We start from the raw sequence: 19,446 nt of genomic DNA, 5'->3' as shown, positions 1-19,446 counted from the left end.
CACCCGAGGTGCCACTCTATTATCCTAAACTACGATTGGCTATCTGCCTGATCAGACTTGACTGTATTTATTTTAATTTTGTTGATAATGCATTATGACTGCTTTTTTAAATTTACTTTCAGAGGCATATTTCCTTTTTTGGAAATGAAAAAACTAAGAATGCAAGCTTTATACACTGCTCAAAAAAAATAAAGGGAACACTTAAACAACACAATGTAACTCCAAGTCAATCACACTTCTGTGAAATCAAACTGTCCACTTAAGAAGCAGTATGATTGACAATCAATTTCACATGCTGTTGTGCAAATGGAATGGACAAAAGGTGGAAATTATAGGCAATTAGCAAGACACCCCCAATAAAGGAGTGGTTCTGCAGGTGGTGACCACAGACCACTTCTCACTTCCTATGAGAGCTTTCTGGCTGATGTTTTGGTCACTTTTGAATGCTGGCGGTGCTTTCACTCTAGTGGTAGCATGAGACGGAGTCTACAACCCACACAAGTGGCTCAGGTGGTGCAGCTCATCCAGGATGGCACATCAATGCGAGCTGTGGCAAGAAGGTCTGCTGTGTCTGTCACTGTAGCGTCCAGAGCATGGAGGCACTACCAGGAGACAGGCCAGTACATCAGGAGACGTGGAGGAGGCCGTAGGAGGGCAGCAACCCAGCAGCAGGACCGCTACCTCCGCCTTTGTGCAAGGAGGAACAGGAGGAGCACTGCCAGAGCAAAATGACCTCCAGCAGGCCACAAGTGTGCATGTGTCTGCTCAAACAGTCAGAAACAGACTCAATGGGGGTTGCGTGAGGGCCCGACGTCCACAGGTGGGGGTTGTGCTTACAGCCCAAGCACCAAGCACCAAGAAGGGCAAATTGGCCACTGGCGCCCTGTGCTCTTCACAGATGAAAGCAGGTTCACAGTGAGCACATGTGACAGACGTGACAGAGTCTGGAGACGCCATGGAGAACGTCCTGCTGCCTGCAACATCCTCCAGCATGACCGGTTTGGCAGTGGGTCAGTAATGGTGTGGGGTGGTATTTCTTTGGGGGGCCGCACAGCCCTCCATGTGCTCACCAGAGGTAGCCTGACTGCCATTAGGTACCGAGATGAGATCCTCAGACCCATTGTGAGACCATATGCTGGTGCGGTTGGCCCTGGGTTCCTAATACAAGACAATGCTAGACCTCATGTGGCTGGAGTGTGTCAGCAGTTCCTGCAAGACGAAGGCATTGATGCTATGGACTGGCCCGCCCGTTCCCCAGACCTGAATCCAACTGAGCACATGTGGGACATCATGTCTCGCTCCATCCACCAACGCCATGTTGCACCACAGACTGTCCAGGAGTTGGCGGATGCTTTAGTCCAGGTCTGGGAGGAGATCCCTCAGGAGACCATCCGCCACCTCATCAGGAGCATGCCCAGGCATTGTAGGGAGGTCATACAGGCACGTGGAGGCCACACACACTACTGAGCCTCATTTTGACTTGTTTTAAGGACATTTAATCAAAGTTGGATCAGCCTGTAGTGTGTTTTTCCACTTTAATTTTGAGTGTGACTCCAAATCCAGACCTCCATGGGTTAATACATTTGATTTCCATTGATAATTTTTGTGTGATTTTGTTGTCAGCACATTCAACTATGTAAAGAACAAAGTATTTAATAAGAATATTTCATTCATTCAGATCTAGGATGTGTTATTTTTAGTGTTCCCTTTATTTTTTTGAGCAGTACATTATGTCACACACTGCTGTGTTGTGATTGGTAGATATATTTATCTTAAATTACAATTTTTAACACAGGAATGTGAGAAACTTAGATAGAAGTAGTGGTTCAGGCCTGTCACAGTGATTATTTTCAATTTATTAAGCTCAGCAAAGGTCCATAAGACTTGTGAGTAGCGCCTAAGCATTTTTTCACGGCCCGTGAGCTAAATGAACAGAAAAAACGATGCCGAGAAACATCTTGCTGCTGTGCTGCTTCTCTTCATTCATTTGCTTTCTCAAACCTCTTTTTGACCAACACGTATCTGTTTCTTGTGCTGGGCTGTTTGCTTTTCAAAAGGCTCGAGAGCCATGTCATTATGTCACTTCCATATACGTCTCCCCTCTCTGCAAGCATAATAACAACAACAATGGCAGACTACATCATCTCTTTACAAATATTGCTCCTGGCTTTGTGAGCCTACATTGGCATCCAAACATAATATGTACAACACATTTGTGCTGCTCGTCTTGAATACCATGGACGGGGATTATGTTCTTGTTAACACTGAATGTAAGATGTTGGTATTAGCCTTTGTTATAAGCTAATGCTAGCCTGCCAACACTAGCCCGTGTCGATCACATTGCAGTTACACAAATAAATTAAAATGAATGACACACGTTTTAGTTCTTCTTGTTGTAGCCTATTAGCTATCCCACCCCAAGCCCCTGACGTAAGTGGTTCATGTACGTAAGACCAGAAAAGATTTGGTGCCGCTCTGGAGCCAGTTTTCCTGGCTGAGAGCCGGTTCTATGGCTGTCGAAATGGGAGGAACTGGTTCGGGTTTTGGCCCTGGCTTCGAACCGGCTCTTAAACTGCCTTGGAAGAGGATTATATGTAGGAGTTTCTTTCCAAAAAGTGAATTGCTCTTTGAAAGGGTTTGATTGCATTATTATGCTGTTACGTTATCATTATAAACTGCTATTAAATTGTCACAAAAATACTGTTTATTACAATTATTTCTGGGACATATCATCTGACAAAATGTGGTTATCTTGACAGGCTTAGCTGTGACAGAAATGATAAATTAATGTTATTCCAACATGTGTGTTCAAGCACATACATAGGTCAGTGATTCACTTGGGCCACTTGGACAGAGATACTAGAAAGATAGAGAGTATATAGAATGCAAGTTAAGGCTGCGAATGGGCTTTTGTTTTGAAAGAGGAAGAATGATTGACATGTGTGGAATAGCATGGTGGAAAGGAGAGGCTGAGAATAAACTCTATAATAACGTATATTTATATACTGGGCTGGTATCTAGGCAAAGCCTCTCTCTCTAAACATAATCATACACCCGACACAGGCCTTTGTCTCCACAACGAACCTCACAATGACTCATGCTGCATCGCCATGGTGACAAGCATCCCCACATTATTGGATGTCATTCGGATTTCTTGGACAGACAAACTGACACACATGCAGGCCGCTGCTGCTGCTGCTGCTGCTGTTGTTATCTCATTGTTTGTTCGTCTTACTGCTCATTTCACATTACAGAGCAATCCTTCCATTTTATTTGTGGAGCTGCAGCTCGGTGTTAATGAACACACTGTAAACAGGGAAGAATAATGCACAACTTTTGTGCTGAGGGTGCACCCATGAGTCACCCTGTGTGAGGGGAAACAAGTGGTGTGTAGACTGGTTGTAGTCCACATTAATGTAATGTAAAGAGTCCAGTTATGACAACATCCTCAATCTAAATCCATTTAAACTCATCAAGAGTCACTTTACATAACTGTTTTGGAGTGTTCTTCAAGTAACACCGTCATATAGTTCATCCAGAGATTGTGTGTGTGTGTGTGTGTGTGTGTGTGTGTGTGTCTGTAGAGAGACAATGAAATCACAAGCCTCAAGAAGCCACCATTAAACCAGGTGTAAATATATATAAGACACCATCTAAGAAGTGTTAAAAGATCTATTAAACCATATTGAACTCAAAGTGTAAATTACTGTAATGTGCATACAACCTACATACTATAAAACTACAATCATAAATCAGGAAATACAGACAGCAGGAAGCTTACATTAGGATATTACGCTTGATAAAAAAAAGAGGACAGCGATTCTTAAGCTGAACAGTTATGCATTTAGTTTATCTTTTAAATCATTTAATTTAAATGAAAAATAGCAAAAGTGATGACTCCCCTTCTTTTGCATATGTGTGAGCGTGCCCTTAGAAAGATATTGGAAATGTTGAAAGCATTTTTGGAGATACCAAAGGTTGTGAATTTGTACGTAATCTATGATAACTATTATAGATTTTAAAAAATAAAATATTGTTTGTTGCACTATGAAGCCCTATAGTAAATAATAATACATTCATTACCATTAACCGATTATCCGCAATCGGGTCGTGGGGGGCTGGAGCCTATCCCAGCTGACATTGGGCGAGAGGCGGGGCACACCCTGGACAGGTCGCCAGACTATCGCAGGGCTGACACATAGAGACAGACAATCACACTCTCATTCACACCTACGGGCAATTTAGAGTCACCAATTAAATCTAAGTGAATGGTTTTTTTTGGACTGTGGGAGGAAGCCGGAGTACCCGGTGAGAACCCACGCTGACACGGGGAGAACATGCAAACTCCACACAGAAGAGCCGCAGGCGGGAGGCATAATAATACATTTAAAAAAAAATAAAAAAATAAATGTATGAATCTGAATTTTTTAAATTTTATTTTACATTTTTGTTTTTTTATTTTTATGAAAAAACACGGAAAACTATTTTTCTTATTTTTAAACTTTGAAATGGGTCAATTTGACCTGCAACATTACATAACGAGTATACGTAACAAGTATTTTCTTTTTTCAGTGACAAAGGAAAGGTGGCTGGAGTCAGCATTTATAATTATAATTAAATTAGAATATATTCAGTTTAATATTTTGACAGTGTCCAAAAAAGTGTTTTTGTTCTTGCTGCAAGCAAGACATAGTTTTCTTTTTTCATTGCATATCTCACAATAGAGGTTGAACGCAAAGGCTGTAACAACTGTAACTGACTTTGCAAAAGGTTTCCTGATTAACAGAATCATGGTTTTCTGTTTGCAGAGGAAACCTACATGAAGACGGCACAAGAAGTTTTATCGAGACGACTGCTACTGACTGCTTAACCTGACGACAAATAGACACAAACATGTTCAGCAGAGCTTGGTACCCATAAGGCCTTGCAGGGGCCCAGTGGGTGGGGTTACAAGGAGGCAGAGATGAACCTGACCAACCACAGACCGTCACCCGGGGATATAAGCTCCACCCACCACTAATCTTCAGGGTGACTGACAGCTGGACCAACACCTCATACGCCGGCATCTGAAACTTCATTGGCCCAAAGTACAGGTAGGAGACGAGGGGTGCAGCCCATCCCCTCCACGATCTTCATCTAAAAAGTCTGTCTTTATGCGGTCATAAAAATGTGGATCATGGCACAGGCTTTCAGACAGTGTGTCCTTGAAAGATTTTGTGGTGTTGCATACATACTAAAAGTGATGAAAAGTGATTGTGTGAATAGTGAATCAAGACAGAAATTCAAACCCTGCAAAGTGTTATATACGTACATGCATGATTGCTGTCTTGTTTGGCAAAGTTACAAAAACTGTCAGACACAGTCCTTTCAGTTCAGATGTTGGAAAGCTGTGGGAGGTTTCACAAACATGGAAACAAGGAGACTAAATGCACAAAATTACAGGCTTGCCATCAAATTAGTTGCATTGTCATGTATGGCAGGAAAAAGTACATTAGTACAACATTAAATCCCCATAGGAAGTAAATCACAGTGTTAGCGTTTTCCCTGCTGATTAGAGGTGACAACAACTCCTCCAAATGATGAAACTGCTCCATGAATAGACCACACGAAAGAGGCGAGATCTCCCGGCTCAAGTATATGGCATAAATTTGCAAAGGCTCCTGGGTATTCTGTTAAAGCACTTGTGTAGGGTTTTAAATTTTCAACCATTATGTTTTTTTTATGTTTACGCCATTTCATTACTGCAACTGTAACAAGTATCTCACTATCACTATCCTCATTCATATTTTAAGACGCTACAGATTATATTCACCCACAAATAAAACCAGAAACCCAGATTCTAAGAGAGAAGTACTTCTGAAACTAGCAGTGGTGGAAAAAGTATTCAGATCTCTTACTTAAGTAAAAGTACTAATAAAACACTGAAATTACTCCACAAGTAAAAGTTCTGCATTCAAAACGCATTGAAGTAAAAGTACAAAAGTATCAGCATCAAAAAGTTTCAAAAGTGAAAGTATACTCATTTTGCAGAATGGACCCACTCAGATTGTTATATTTATTCCAAATATATTATTAGATTATTCATTTTGATGCATTTATGTAAGCGCTTTAATTCTTTAAAGACAGGGCTAATTTTAACTACTTAATACTGTCACAAGCTTTAATTTAAAAAATGTCTAATCACTTAATTAATCATGTTTTTTATGTTAAATATCAATCTGAAAAGTAACTAAAGCTGTCAGCTAAATTTAGTGGAGTAAAGGCACAATATTTGCTTCTAAATGTAGTGGAGTAGAAGTATAAAGTTACATTAAATGGAAATACTCAAAGAAAGTACAAGTACCTTAAAATTGTACTTAAGTACAGTACTTGAGTAATGTACTAGGTAACATTCCCCCACTGGAAACTAGCAGGTTTCCAAACATTGCACATTGCAAGTATAGTTTCAATATATCAGCTCATTTCATTTTAAATCTTTCGTCTGAACAAGGCTTGCAGCTCCCTTGAATGTTGCATTAATGTCACAATAGCCTCAGATAGTTAGCTTGGTTAGCGCTAAACTGGTCACAGAAAAAAAATAAAAAAATAAAAGCAACTAGAGATAATACTATAGGACATCAGAGGAGAAGATAAACTGATTTCTCTCAGCATTTCTTTGGTCACAGATCTGACAAAAGCCTCAATGTAATGTAATGTTTAAACCTCTATAGGTGCTACTAGCAACAGAAAGCTCAACACCAAACACACATTGTAAAACAGGGTTTCCACAGAAACACCACAAACTACTTACAGCTGTATTGTTAATGGAAATCATGTTCCTATGCAATCTGAATGAATCACCAAGCTGCTATTGTTCCCCCTGATTCCTGTGACCAGCATCGCACTGTGTGATAATAAGCAGCACGAGCACACAGGTGACAGTTAAACAGCAGCTGTGACAGCAGAAGCAGCTGGCGGATCAGTTTTGTTTTACCACATGAGCCACTGACGTACAGGAGAAACTTTTAAACACAAACCAGGGTGCGATAGCCATTTAAATTAGACAAGCTGTGAAAACAATGAGTTGATGCTGAGACAATGTGCGTTATCTGTTGTATGGAGCTTTTTCTGATCCAGAGCTGATTATATTAAGAACAAATCTCCTGTATTATGGCACTTGAGAACAGCGTAGTACATTAACACTCTAAAAGAGCGAGTTTATCAAACATGTTGTTGGTGAGCAGTAAACTGAGTGCATCATTTTTCTAGTCATGAACATGAATGTGAGTGTTATTAACTTTGGCAACAAATATTAATATTCACGCTTATGATTGAGGGCACCTGGAATGCCAGTGTTGTGTCCAAGTTTGTTTTCCATCCATAATTTCTTCCTGTTAAAATGATGACTGGTGTTACGGTTTCCAGTGACACTGTTAACTGGTGACTCGCTCGTAGCTGTTGGGTTTTCCTTGAATTTTACTTTAATCAGTTTTAAATACTTAAGCACCAACTATTCATGTAAGTTACTACCAGCAACCACAGACATATGGAGCTGAAAGTCACTTATAAATACACCTGTTAAAGCCATAATATATGAATATTTAAAGCAGATTTATGAACAAATCAGTACAGAGTAGGGATGGGCGTTTGGAAGGAACCTGCCAACTTGATTATCTATAACGTTAACGATCAATTAATCGATTAATCGCTATGTATTAATCGCCACATACTCCAGTATGTGGAAAAACATGCATACATGGACAAAATAAAAGATATATATACAGTACTATGCAAAAGCTTGTTTTTGATAACAGACGATTTTATTTTGAAAGGACGAAAAGAGACTTTGTATTGATCGTAACTAACTCAGGTGAGATTAAACTGTAAAGATAATGTCAAGGAGTTCAGTGTTTTAGGTTTTAGCCCCCGAAGAGGCATGAGATTAGTTTCCACAGTAATCTTGCATATTTAAGTGTGTTTTGTGTTTAAATAAGTTTTGGATAAAATTTAACCTAGTAATTCATGATAGCAATGTTTGATACAGTAAGCTAGTTTTGCTTAAATTAATACTCTTGTATTTCTGTGTGTTTTATAATTGTTATTGCAACTTTCAGTTTGCAAACTGTAAATCTCACCATTATTTTTTCAATGTTCAGAATTAATCATTTGACCTCAGTGTGGCATTAGAGGAATTCAAAGGTTCGTTCTCTTGGAGCAGCATGGTTCAGAGCTAATTTCCAGTGGACATTTTTGTGGATACTTGAGGACACATTAAAATACTTGGGATTCATACCATGCTGACCCTAAACATCCAAATGTCAAATCAATGAATCTAGTTGTTCAGACATCTTGCATGAGACCAAAGTGCAGTAACCTCAAACATAGAAACATTTTGTTCAGTCTTTTGTGTTGGAGACAGTAGTATTGTTTCAGGATCAGAGGGAACTTGAGTTGTTGTCATTGCTGCAGTTATGAAATGAAGAAAACCTGCAACAGCCAGATCTACCGAAATGTTGGTGAGAAATGAAATCTTACTCGAAAGACTTGAAACAATTACTTGAAAACATTAAAGGATCGAACACATTTTAATTATCCATCTAGCTCTCGATCTAGCCATGATGCTTTTACATTAAATTACATATTGCTCAAGATGAAGAAACATTTTTAGCGGACGATCTGTGAAATAACAGCTGTCATTGAAATGATGAAGACAATAATAAGATATTTTATTGACGAGCACATTGGTACTCAACCAGACACCATAGCTAGGTTATGTTACTCTGGTGGATAGAGTTTCTCATTAAGCTTCAAATGACTGCTGTGGGAATAAAGTTTATTGCCCAAGATGTTCATAGACAGAGATGAGTCTGTCATCAGTTAGAGCTCTGACTAATGAAAGATTATTTCCCATTTTGCTTCTTCCACATCCTTTGGAGCAATTAAAGGGGGCGTACGTATAGGTGTACGTATAGGCTATACATATTTTTGAAAACAGATATTTTTGTCCACATTTTGTCCTCTCAAAAAAAAATTAAGCATGGGGGGGATCATTCTCTCATCAATTTACGCATGCCCATTGTTGCTTTGTGTATTGAACATCTGCCAGAAACAACAACAATGAGTAGCGGTATTGTAAGGTGACGCTAAGCAGGAACTCCATGTCATCATTAAAAGTGCCAAAGGAAAATAAGCAGACTTGACTTATTATTCACAGAGTTTCTGCTATATACGTTTGGTAGCGGCCTCCCGCCACTGCTACATTATGCCCGCCGCTACTTCAGATTAGGGGATTGTTTTTATTTTTTAGATGCCAGGACTTAAAACACTTGAGATGTCAACTGCAACTGCGCTAGCACTCGGTTAGCATTACTCCAGTTTCTGAGTGAGGTTAGACTAATTGTTAGCGCGGATGCTAGCTAACGTTACTGGAAGAGAACAAATAACACTGCGGCCAGTGAGCCTCCACTTGTTTACCTGGTGCATGTATTTACTAAGCGTTACAGTAAGGACGTGTTAGACCCACCTTCAGAACATGTAGCTAGAGCACATGGATGTGTTAGCAGAGTCAATCTCAGAATTTACAAGAAGACTGTTAAAATATGATCCCTTGAATAAAACAGAAGAACCCTTATTCTCCTTTACAATAATTCATTAAAATATGCAGTGATTAAGATGGAATAGTGGCAATAGAATGTGCGAGAGGCCACTAAATTTAGGCTTTTAGGGCAAAAAATTTCTACCCCCTACTTTGTTCAGGTACACCCATCATAGTCTCAGAAGTCTTATGGGAAACACTAGTTCTAAAGCTTCTTTTGCGGTAAAGTGTCATTTTTTATACTTTCTAATTTGATTGAGGGGACAAATTACAATTTACCCCCGCTGCTGAATAAATTCTACAGGAAACACTGATTCATGTAACCTTTTCTTGCCACCTTGTGGCTTGGCTAGGGTCTGGAGCATGTGACGACTTTAACTTTACAACAGAAATACACATTTACAACCCGGTGTCAAAACAGTTTGGTCTCAGTAGCTCGTTTTCCCCTTCAACTGTACTTTTCATTCTATCTAAGGTTGAGGGTGTACCTAGTCGCTTTGAGTGATGCCCAGTGTGCTCACAGGTGGTGTGTGTGGCTTAATTTGGCTCCCATCAGCTCACCCATACTCCACCTCTTTGCCCAATTTTTGATTATCTCGGAGTCAGGCACTGCCAAGATAGCAATGGCCAGAGTCACCACACTAATCTCCACAATGGCTCTTCTGAAATCTATGGGTGACACAGAGGCAATGTCCATATGTTATACAGTCTATGTTTTGCAGTTGTCTTTGTGTTCAGGGAGATATTTTGTATCAACCAGGTTCCAAAAACGCTGTAAAAAATAAATAAATAAAAAAGCATAAGATGTCTCATGATATCTCATGCTCAAGCACGGGAAAGTTTTGGTTTTTTTGTATGAAAATATATAGTCTTTATAAATTTCATGCAATTTACATTATAGACAGCTTCCCAACTTTTTGGAATCAGGATTGTAAAATGATGGTCGTGTGGTCAGAATTTATTTTGAAACATAGGGGGAAAACTGTTTGTGTGTTGACTGGGCCTAGAAGGTAAATTGGGATCTATGATACGTATCCCTAAAACACTAATGGTGTGTGTGTGTGTGTGTGTATTTTTTAGTTGGTGTTTATGTGGGCGTACATGGGCCAAGTAAAGTGTAAGGAGCCTTATTGTTTTCTCCCTCTTTCCCTTCTTTTCTCTGCCTCTCTCTGATTTTTCTCTCTCTATCCACTGTTGCCATGGAAACCAGTCATACTCATCCCTGTTCGCTGACTCAGGAAAAGGAGGGTGTACTTTAACGGGGGTGGTCCTATTAGAATCACTAGGTGGCATCTCAGACTAGTCTAACAAACAGCATCTAGCTGCTTGTTGCAGTTTGTAGATATCAAATCACATTCAGTGGAATCACTAAAACTTTTTTTAAGAGAGAGACCTTCCCTTTAAACAGCATGCCACTGACGTCTCATTTGGTCCTGTTACTCCTATGTGGTTGTAATTCACAATGGAGTCTGTGCTAGGAATTGTCTCTTTAACAGGTCCCATGATCGAAAAAGAAATACTCACTTGAACTTCCAGGAAAACGTCTACTTTCTGGGAAAACCACATCTTCAGTAGTGACCTCAAACTGAAATTACTGTAAGTTATCATCAATGTTTTAACAGCCCTGCCTTTCTTCCCATCATATATCATTCTCCTTTTTATCTACATAATTCATATCCCACTGGTTCACACTTAGGACCATGAGATGTGAGATAACGTCACATTAAAAGAAACATTCAACATTTTGGAAAACACACATATGCTTTCATTCTGACAGTGAAATGAGAAGATGGATATCATCTCATATCTGTGCAGTAAGTGCAGCGAGAAAGACCAATTTTAAAAAGTATGTTTAATATGGAAATGTTGGCCTGATGATATTCTAATTTATTGAGATGGACCTGTAATTTAGGGAGCTTTGATACTTTCTCCCCTCTTGTTTTTCTTATGCTGCATTCCAGTCAACTCCACACCTCAAAAATGTCCCACCTAGAAAAAGTACAACAGACCATCAATCAAAGCAAATTTCCTACTTGTGAACAGGTTATCTGACGTCACTTAACCACGGCAGCACTCACGGATGGTTCATTTTAAATTTGCTAAAAGGTTTGCTTTGTTTGTTTGCCTGTATTTAATTAAAATTGTACATACTATCATACAGTTGTTTTGCATTTGCTTCCACATATAAAAGTGCAGTAAAATAAAATGTGTGTTGACACATTTTGTTCCTAGCTGCCATAGCTTCGTATCATCTCGTCACATGATCAAATAGAGACAACATCTAATTACATATTAGCCAGCAATCATTATTGCTTTTATGTATAACAAAAGAAAATAAGTAATTATTAATTTAATATAGGTAAATTAAATTAAGTAAATAAGGTCTTTAATAGTTTATTTATAGTTTATGTTATGATTGCTACTGACTTTTTTTAACTAAAAAAATTTAAATAACTAACAAAAGCAAACAAAGACAGCATATACAGTATATCCAATGACTCCGTATCTAATTTAATGAGACTTGGTTTTTTAATACAGTTTCAGGGGTGGAAAAATGTGTTTTATTCTGTTTCAGATAAGTGTTGATTCATCTCTATGGTCATTTTGGAGGATGTAGTTTGTGGTAAATTGTATTGCATCAAACCAACAAAAAAATGTTTTGTACACCACACTTATATGAATGATGGTTAGCTAAATAACAGAAAACACCTCTCTTGTGTTTATCTTGCCACAGAAATATATACAGGCATACCTGATCCCTCAGGAACTATGTTTTTTCTTACAGGCCCCCCACAGACACAGTGGGGGCTCACTGAAATGACTGAGCTGTAATTAAAAGAATATAAAGGGTAGAGTTGTGTACTCTGAATGACATGATTTACAAGCACACATTTTTTTTCTCAATTTGAGAAACAGCGTATGGTGTGTGCAAGATTGTGTTTGCAGTATCTGTCTTATTTTAGGCAGAGTACGTCTTTAAATAGCTCCTTTGTGAGTGGCATTTGCTGTAATGACTCCTTTGTGATTGCAGTTTCTTCTCCATGGAAGAGGACAGTAGAGCAACAGAACATTGGGCAAGTCCATAGTAATTGAAGCGATTGCAAATGAATCCCGTGGGACTGTATCTTTAGTCTGAGCAGAACTGAACAGAGTTAATGACATTTGTGAACAGCTCCTGTGTGATTCACTCCTGCAGGGCCACATTACAGGAGCATCCAAATGAGAAAATCCTATCTTAATCCCACTTAAACGAGTGATTTTGAGTTGTTTTTTTCCAAGTCAGAGGGAGTGTTGCTGAATGCAATGTCACTCAAGCAAAATAACAATCTGTAACTTGCCCTCAATTTGCTGCAGAAGCTCCAGATAACTTCCAGATAACAGATGACTTCTCCCTCAGCTATTTGAGCACATTTCACTGTTTTGTCAGGAATCTGAAGTCATGCCTTTTTCTTTATTGCAAATATCTTTAAAATGCTACAAAAAAATTTCCCCCACAAACTGGAATGTGTCAAAGCTTACTGAGCTGTGTGAATAGTCTATTATGACAGCTTGGCTACAATTGGGTATAAAATCCTTAACAGTTTCCTAGGCATTGTGTCAGGCAGTTGACTTAAGACCAACTGTATGGATATCAATGTAACTATATCACTATATTAGTAAATCTAAGGACATTCACACATGCAACACAACAACACGTGTTGTAACCTCGAAAGAAAAAGTTGCTGTGACATGATGTACACACTCCAGGCAGGACATAGACTACAGACAGGGCCTGTCACAAAACACATTTTTAACCACCTAAACAAAGACCCACCCTTAAAATGTAATACCCATTTATGTGTACACTATATTAACGATATGTCCACAGATTTTTGTTGCTGTCCACAGCTGTTTCATTTGGCACTACTTTTTGTCAGAACTTGTTGAACTGTTTCTATACATAAGCGCATTAATATGCTTCATCTGCTGTTGTAGATCAGTTGATTTGGTCAGAATCCTGTCACTAGTTTTTGTAACAGACAACAAATACAATAAAATAAAAATTAGAGATTATGACAACGATATAACTTTCAATATGGAGACAAAAGTAAATATTTATGAACCGGAATACTGTGAAAAGCCCAAGAAAGAGCCCAAGTTACCCAGTGTTGATGGTGTGTAAACTGTAAACCAAAGCCTATAGACCAGGAGAGTTATTGCTTGCCTGAGTGGGACTTGGTTCTGGTTGATTTGGACCAAAACAGTTGATCTGCAGCGCTTATGTGTATGAACATGGGAGTTCTACAAACAAAAGTTGACAAAAAGCAGAGGCAAAGTAGCATGAGCAGACATTTGCAAGGGTGAAAAAAGAAATCTCCCTGGACTGCAGAGGCATCTAGAAGAGCTCATACATGGAAATAAATAGAAAAACAGGTGCAGAGAAGTCCATTCACACCATAGATAAGGTGTGAAAGTGGCTCGGGCCAAGGCTGGGACACAGATCTGCCTCCTATTGTTATCTTACCTGGGAACATTTAGGGAATTCCCTGTTTGGCCAGCTCACAGTCAAGTAGTGCCATTTGGAAAATTCACCTTTACAAATAAAAGAGCTTTTTTGGCCCACATTGATTTTGGAGTTTGCCCAAATTATTTTGAAGGTTTTATGAGCAGCAGTAATGAAGACGAGTCTTGCAACTCAATTTTAGTATGAAAATCAGCCAAACTTTATTTTAATAGAATAATCCACTCAGTTTCAATACTGCTCTCAGTGAGACCTGGGGAAAACAATTGAATAATCTTTGATAATTACAGAGAGTACTGTTGTCCAGATTTTGTTTACGTTTGTTTTTTAATTACATTAGTTTGTTTCCGTGTAAACCTGTACAGCTGATAGTCACATCTTGTTATTGCAGGCTGCTTTTGAACCCAGTTTTATTTATTCTATTTTCTGGAGTTGTGAGTCCTATTTCTACAAAGCCTTCGCTGCTGACCTTGAGTAACCATTAGGGTCCATTGGTGAAGCCCACTTGAACAGTTCTGTCAGGTGTGGGGGAGGAAATGTGACATAAGAGCACCATCAGTACAGTTATTTAAATAAAATCTTTATATGATCCCTTTGGAGGGTGGCCTGTAATGAGATGTGAGATGTGCTGCTCAACCTACAGTAGTGTTGGCAGCACATTCCAAATGAATCTAAGTAAGTAACGATAAGGGCTTTGTAAATCCGAACTTGGGTCACGGGGGGCTGGAGCCGATCCCAACTGACATTTGGCGAGAGGCAGGGTACACTCTAGACAGGTCTCCAGACTATCACAGGGCAGACACATGGAGACAAACAACCATTTACGCTCTCATTCACTTCAACGGACAATTTCGAGTCACCAATTAAAACCTAAGCTGCATGTCTTTGGACTGTAGGAGGAAGCCAGAGGACTCGGAGAGAACCCACATTGAAATGTAGGGGAACATGCAAACTCCAAACAAAAGAGCTGCAAGCCGGATTCGAACCTGCGACCCTCTTGCAGTGAGACGAGATATGTTGAGGATTTCCGAGAGGACTCTACTTTCACCTTACCATGCACGGCAGATTCTCTCGATATCACACGGAAATCTATCTCATCAGGCTTCAAGTAATGCAGTTTGGATGTGTCTCGGATGGTTCTTTGCAACAAACCATTTGACTCATCAAGTTAAGGTTTATTTTAAAGGTGGTAAAATGAACAAATATTTCATACAAAAGTAATTCCTTCCTTGGCAAAAGGTTTTTTCAACAATGTGTTGCAGTCACAAAACATATTTTAGTAGGATCATATGGGAATACAATGATTTCCCCCATGAATACTACCGCACATATGAGCTTTGTCAAAATAAGCGGTTCGTGGCTCACGATACTGTGGAGTATTATAAAAATAACATCCGCAGTATCGTTTACATACAGATCGTGGTTGTAAAATAGGCTGCAGTTTCAGTGAATTTATGCTAAAAAAAAAGCACTGACTGTAAAAAAAAAACCCTAAAAAGTTATGTTAAAGTTAGTTTCGTAAAAAGTAATTTACTTCACATGGGACACAAACCCCCTTCTCCTCAGTGACTACTTCTGCAAGATGGTGGTGGACAGTCTAAAACGTATATGTGAGTCGTATATTTCTGGCTTTCTGGTACAAATACCCTATATTGACATTTTTGAGGGGAGACCAGTCTCCTCACTTCCTATTTTGCTCCCGTCAAAACTTACCAAGGCCACTAGAGGTCGCTGCCTAACAACAAATGTCAATATGTGTAGTAATCATAGACTGTATAAATAATGAACGAAGTGACTGCGTTACACTCGTTGCCATCTTGTGTCGCCATCTTGTTTCCGATGCGGGGAGTAGACCATTTTTGGACTGTGGAGGAGCGAGAGGGATCTGACGACACTGACTACAAGCCTCTCTACACCGGCAACCGGACTGAGAGAAGCCACTGCTAATTCATTAACTGGGATCTTCATTTTGTCTAGCAAAAACTAAATGTATGTTGTTACTAATTGCGAATGTTGCTTTTTGCTAATTGTATGTTTCTAGAAAAATGAACTCCTTGGAGTGTCTATTAGTCCAACCAAACGCTGAACAAGACATTTTTAATGAACAAAACGTCCAATAAACTGTCATTAAGTGAAAATATAGTGTGAAAGGATCAAAGTTATGAGACCAAATTGGTAAATGTCCTTTTTTATATCTATATAACGTTATATATAACTTTATTGACACATTGCCATGGATACGCATTGTTTGCTCGCCTTGTTAGTGACCTGTCAATCAAAGGTAGCCACGCCCCAAATCATCTGATTCTTTATCTTCTATTTTTGTTTAAATGGGGCCATTATTTACACTAGTAACATCAAATTGTCTTGAAGAAGATTTTTTTTACTAGCCATTGAGACCATAGTGTTGTCCTAAAAAAAAAAATCTGAGGTAATAAATCAAGTGACAAGTTCTCTCATTATGCATTAAAATGAATGAACAGAAAGGTTTTTGCAGCCAAACTTTTGGTAGAATGCAGCTTAAGGCACTTCCTGGTTTGCCTCCTTGCTCAGACCTGGAGGTTACCGCCTGGTAGTAACAAGCAGCACACCTTGAGTCACAATATTTTAGTTGTCTACGAATGACAGTGTATTTGTTTTTTGTTGGTATAACTATGAAAAGTGAATAGAAGCAGTTTGTTTAGGCACAATCCTGTCACGTGTCACGTTTTGGCAGCGATCAGAGACCAACACACAATCACTGTAGTTAAGTTCATAAAAAGTAATAAAGTAGATTTAAAGAGTAAAAATAATATGCATATAGCCCAAGTGAAATGCAAGCTCTTATGGAGGCCGCTGTGTTGATTTAAGTAGAAACATATCGGTTATGTTTTCCTACATTTCTCATTCAACCCGTTCTCATTCCCGAAGCGTAAAATACCGACGATTTGTCACGCCCCTGAACGTATCTTACTGACGAAAAGGGTACCCTTCCACGTGTGTGGGGAACGCTCTGGGTTCTCAATTGACTCCAATATAAACCCGCTCGCGCTGCTGAGAAAGCTTAGAGCAGAGACTTACAGCCGTCTATTCACTCCAATAATATCCCGACCACGGCCCTCCATTACGCTGCCAGCGACAATCTGAATGGAGAACCGAGGACCCTGTGCACGGAAGTATTTTTCTCCCTATTTTAAGGATTTCTTTTAATGACATCGTCAACATTTCTCAACACAAACACATCAAAGTCACACTGATAATTCAACAATAAAATAGCTTCATGTTGTGGCTCTCAGTATAATTTTTTTCTCCTTCGATTCTGAGAAATAAACTTTTATTCGTTTGTTTTACGGCATTCCACTGGCGGACATTTCTCTCATTTTTAGTGAAAAAAAAATAAATATTTTGACTTTGTTTCTGCATAAAAATGGATTTTGATTACATTTCTAGCGAGAAATATATGTTTTATGTTCTTAATATTCACTCAGTGAATGTACATAATCACTTTGTGGCGAAGATCTCGCCAGAAAAAGACGATCCGCTGTGTTTTATTTTGAAATCTGTTTTATTTTGTAATCTACCGCGATCATAGCGGATGTGGTCCGATCCTCGCGGATGTGCTGTGCGATCTCATTGAATCGCGCTTCATTGTAAATGGCCCCGACTGTGCTCTCCTGTTTTAGTTAAAATATCTTCATTAAACAAACATTGTTGTCTTTTTTTTAGCATAGATAATATACATACAGTGTAATTATTTATTAGACAGTGTGTGATATTCGATATATTGGCTAGAAATAGGTTTTCACAGCCCTAATAGGGAAGAACTACAAAACGAGAGGTCTAGGGAGTTGTAGTTTTTTTAATAAAACAGGTTTTTCCCTCAAATTGGAAGTTGGAAATACTTAATTAGTGGCTTTCCAGGGGTTTGAGGGGATGTCAATCACATTCTTGGCATCAGAATTTAAATATTGTCTTGTTCAATGGGGGATTTGTTGTTTTTTCAGCATATCCTAAAGCCCCCCCACTCCCACCCCTTAGTGACTATGCTCACATTATAGTCCATGTCAACACCTTTCTATAACAGTAGGTCTCATGTCTGTAACCCTTTTTGTCTCTTAGTTATAATCATTTAAATATGCCCCAGGGTTAAGGTTCAAAGGTCAATATCTCAAAGCAAGAATATTATAGAACCTTGAAATTGATATATGTTACTCTCCAGGCCAAGACCTTTCCGGTGATGTATTTGGTTTAGCTCTATGACAACCCTAACCCTAACCCTAACCCTTTTTTCACATCTCGCACTCAGAGCACTCAAAGGGCTGTGGGGATGTAAGTCTGTTAGGGCAGATTTCCAAGGTTTGAAAAAAATAAAACTTTGTCATAGAGCTAAACCAAATACATCACCGGAAAGGTCTTGGCCTGGAGAGTAACATATATCAATTTCAAGGTTCTATAATATTCTTGCTTTGAGATATTGACCTTTGAACCTTAACCCTGGGGCATATTTAAATGATTATAACTAAGAGACAAAAAGGGTTACAGACATGAGACCTACTGTTATAGAAAGGTGTTGACATGGACTATAATGTGAGCATAGTCACTAAGGGGTGGGAGTGGGGGGGCTTTAGGATATGCTGAAAAAACAACAAATCCCCCATTGAACAAGACAATATTTAAATTCTGATGCCAAAAATGTGATTGACATCCCCTCAAACCCCTGGAAAGCCACTAATTAAGTATTTCCAACTTCCAATTTGAGGGAAAAACCTGTTTTATTAAAAAAACTACAACTCCCTAGACCTCTCGTTTTGTAGTTCTTCCCTATTAGAGCTGTGAAAACCTATTTCTACCCAATATATCGAATATCACACACTGTCTAATAAATAATTACACTGTATGTATATTATCTATGCTAAAAAAAGACAACAATGTTTGTTTAATGAAGATATTTTAACTAAAACAGGAGAGCACAGTCGGGGCCATTTACAGTGAAGCGCGATTCAATGAGATCGCACAGCACATCCGCGAGGATCGGACCACATCCGGTATGATCGCGGTAGATTACAAAATAAAACAGATTTCAAAATAAAACACAGCGGATCGTCTTTTTCTGGCGAGATCTTCGCCACAAAGTGATTATGTACATTCGCTGAGTGAATATTAAGAACATAAAACATATATTTCTCGCTAGAAATGTAATCAAAATCCATTTTTATGCAGAAACAAAGTCAAAATATTTTTTTTTTTTCACTAAAAATGAGAGAAATGTCCGCCAGTGGAATGCCGTAAAACAAACGAATAAAAGTTTATTTCTCAGAATCGAAGGAGAAAAAAATTATACTGAGAGCCACAACATGAAGCTATTTTATTGTTGAATTATCAGTGAGACTTT

The 19,446-nt window shown here is 38.8% G+C and overlaps 1 protein-coding gene across 4 annotated transcripts in view; it reads left to right on the top strand.

Annotated features, from left to right (window-relative positions):
- The window catches only part of lrrc7 (leucine rich repeat containing 7), a 145,693-nt gene that overhangs the window by 22,580 nt on the left and 103,667 nt on the right, over positions 1 to 19,446 (top strand). For 3 of the 4 annotated variants that reach the window (XM_059342072.1, XM_059342070.1, XM_059342071.1), the window contains exon 2: positions 4,809 to 5,093. The gene's annotated coding sequence lies outside the window, so the exon portion shown is untranslated. Of the gene's footprint in view, positions 1 to 4,808; positions 5,094 to 10,974; positions 11,171 to 19,446 lie in introns of those variants that run through there. The other variant, XM_059342073.1, reaches the window with a different exon arrangement.

This window comes from Centropristis striata, chromosome 9, assembly GCF_030273125.1.
Source record: "Centropristis striata isolate RG_2023a ecotype Rhode Island chromosome 9, C.striata_1.0, whole genome shotgun sequence".
NCBI lineage: Eukaryota > Metazoa > Chordata > Actinopteri > Perciformes > Serranidae > Centropristis > Centropristis striata.
This window is presented reverse-complemented; position numbering and strand designations above follow the sequence as displayed.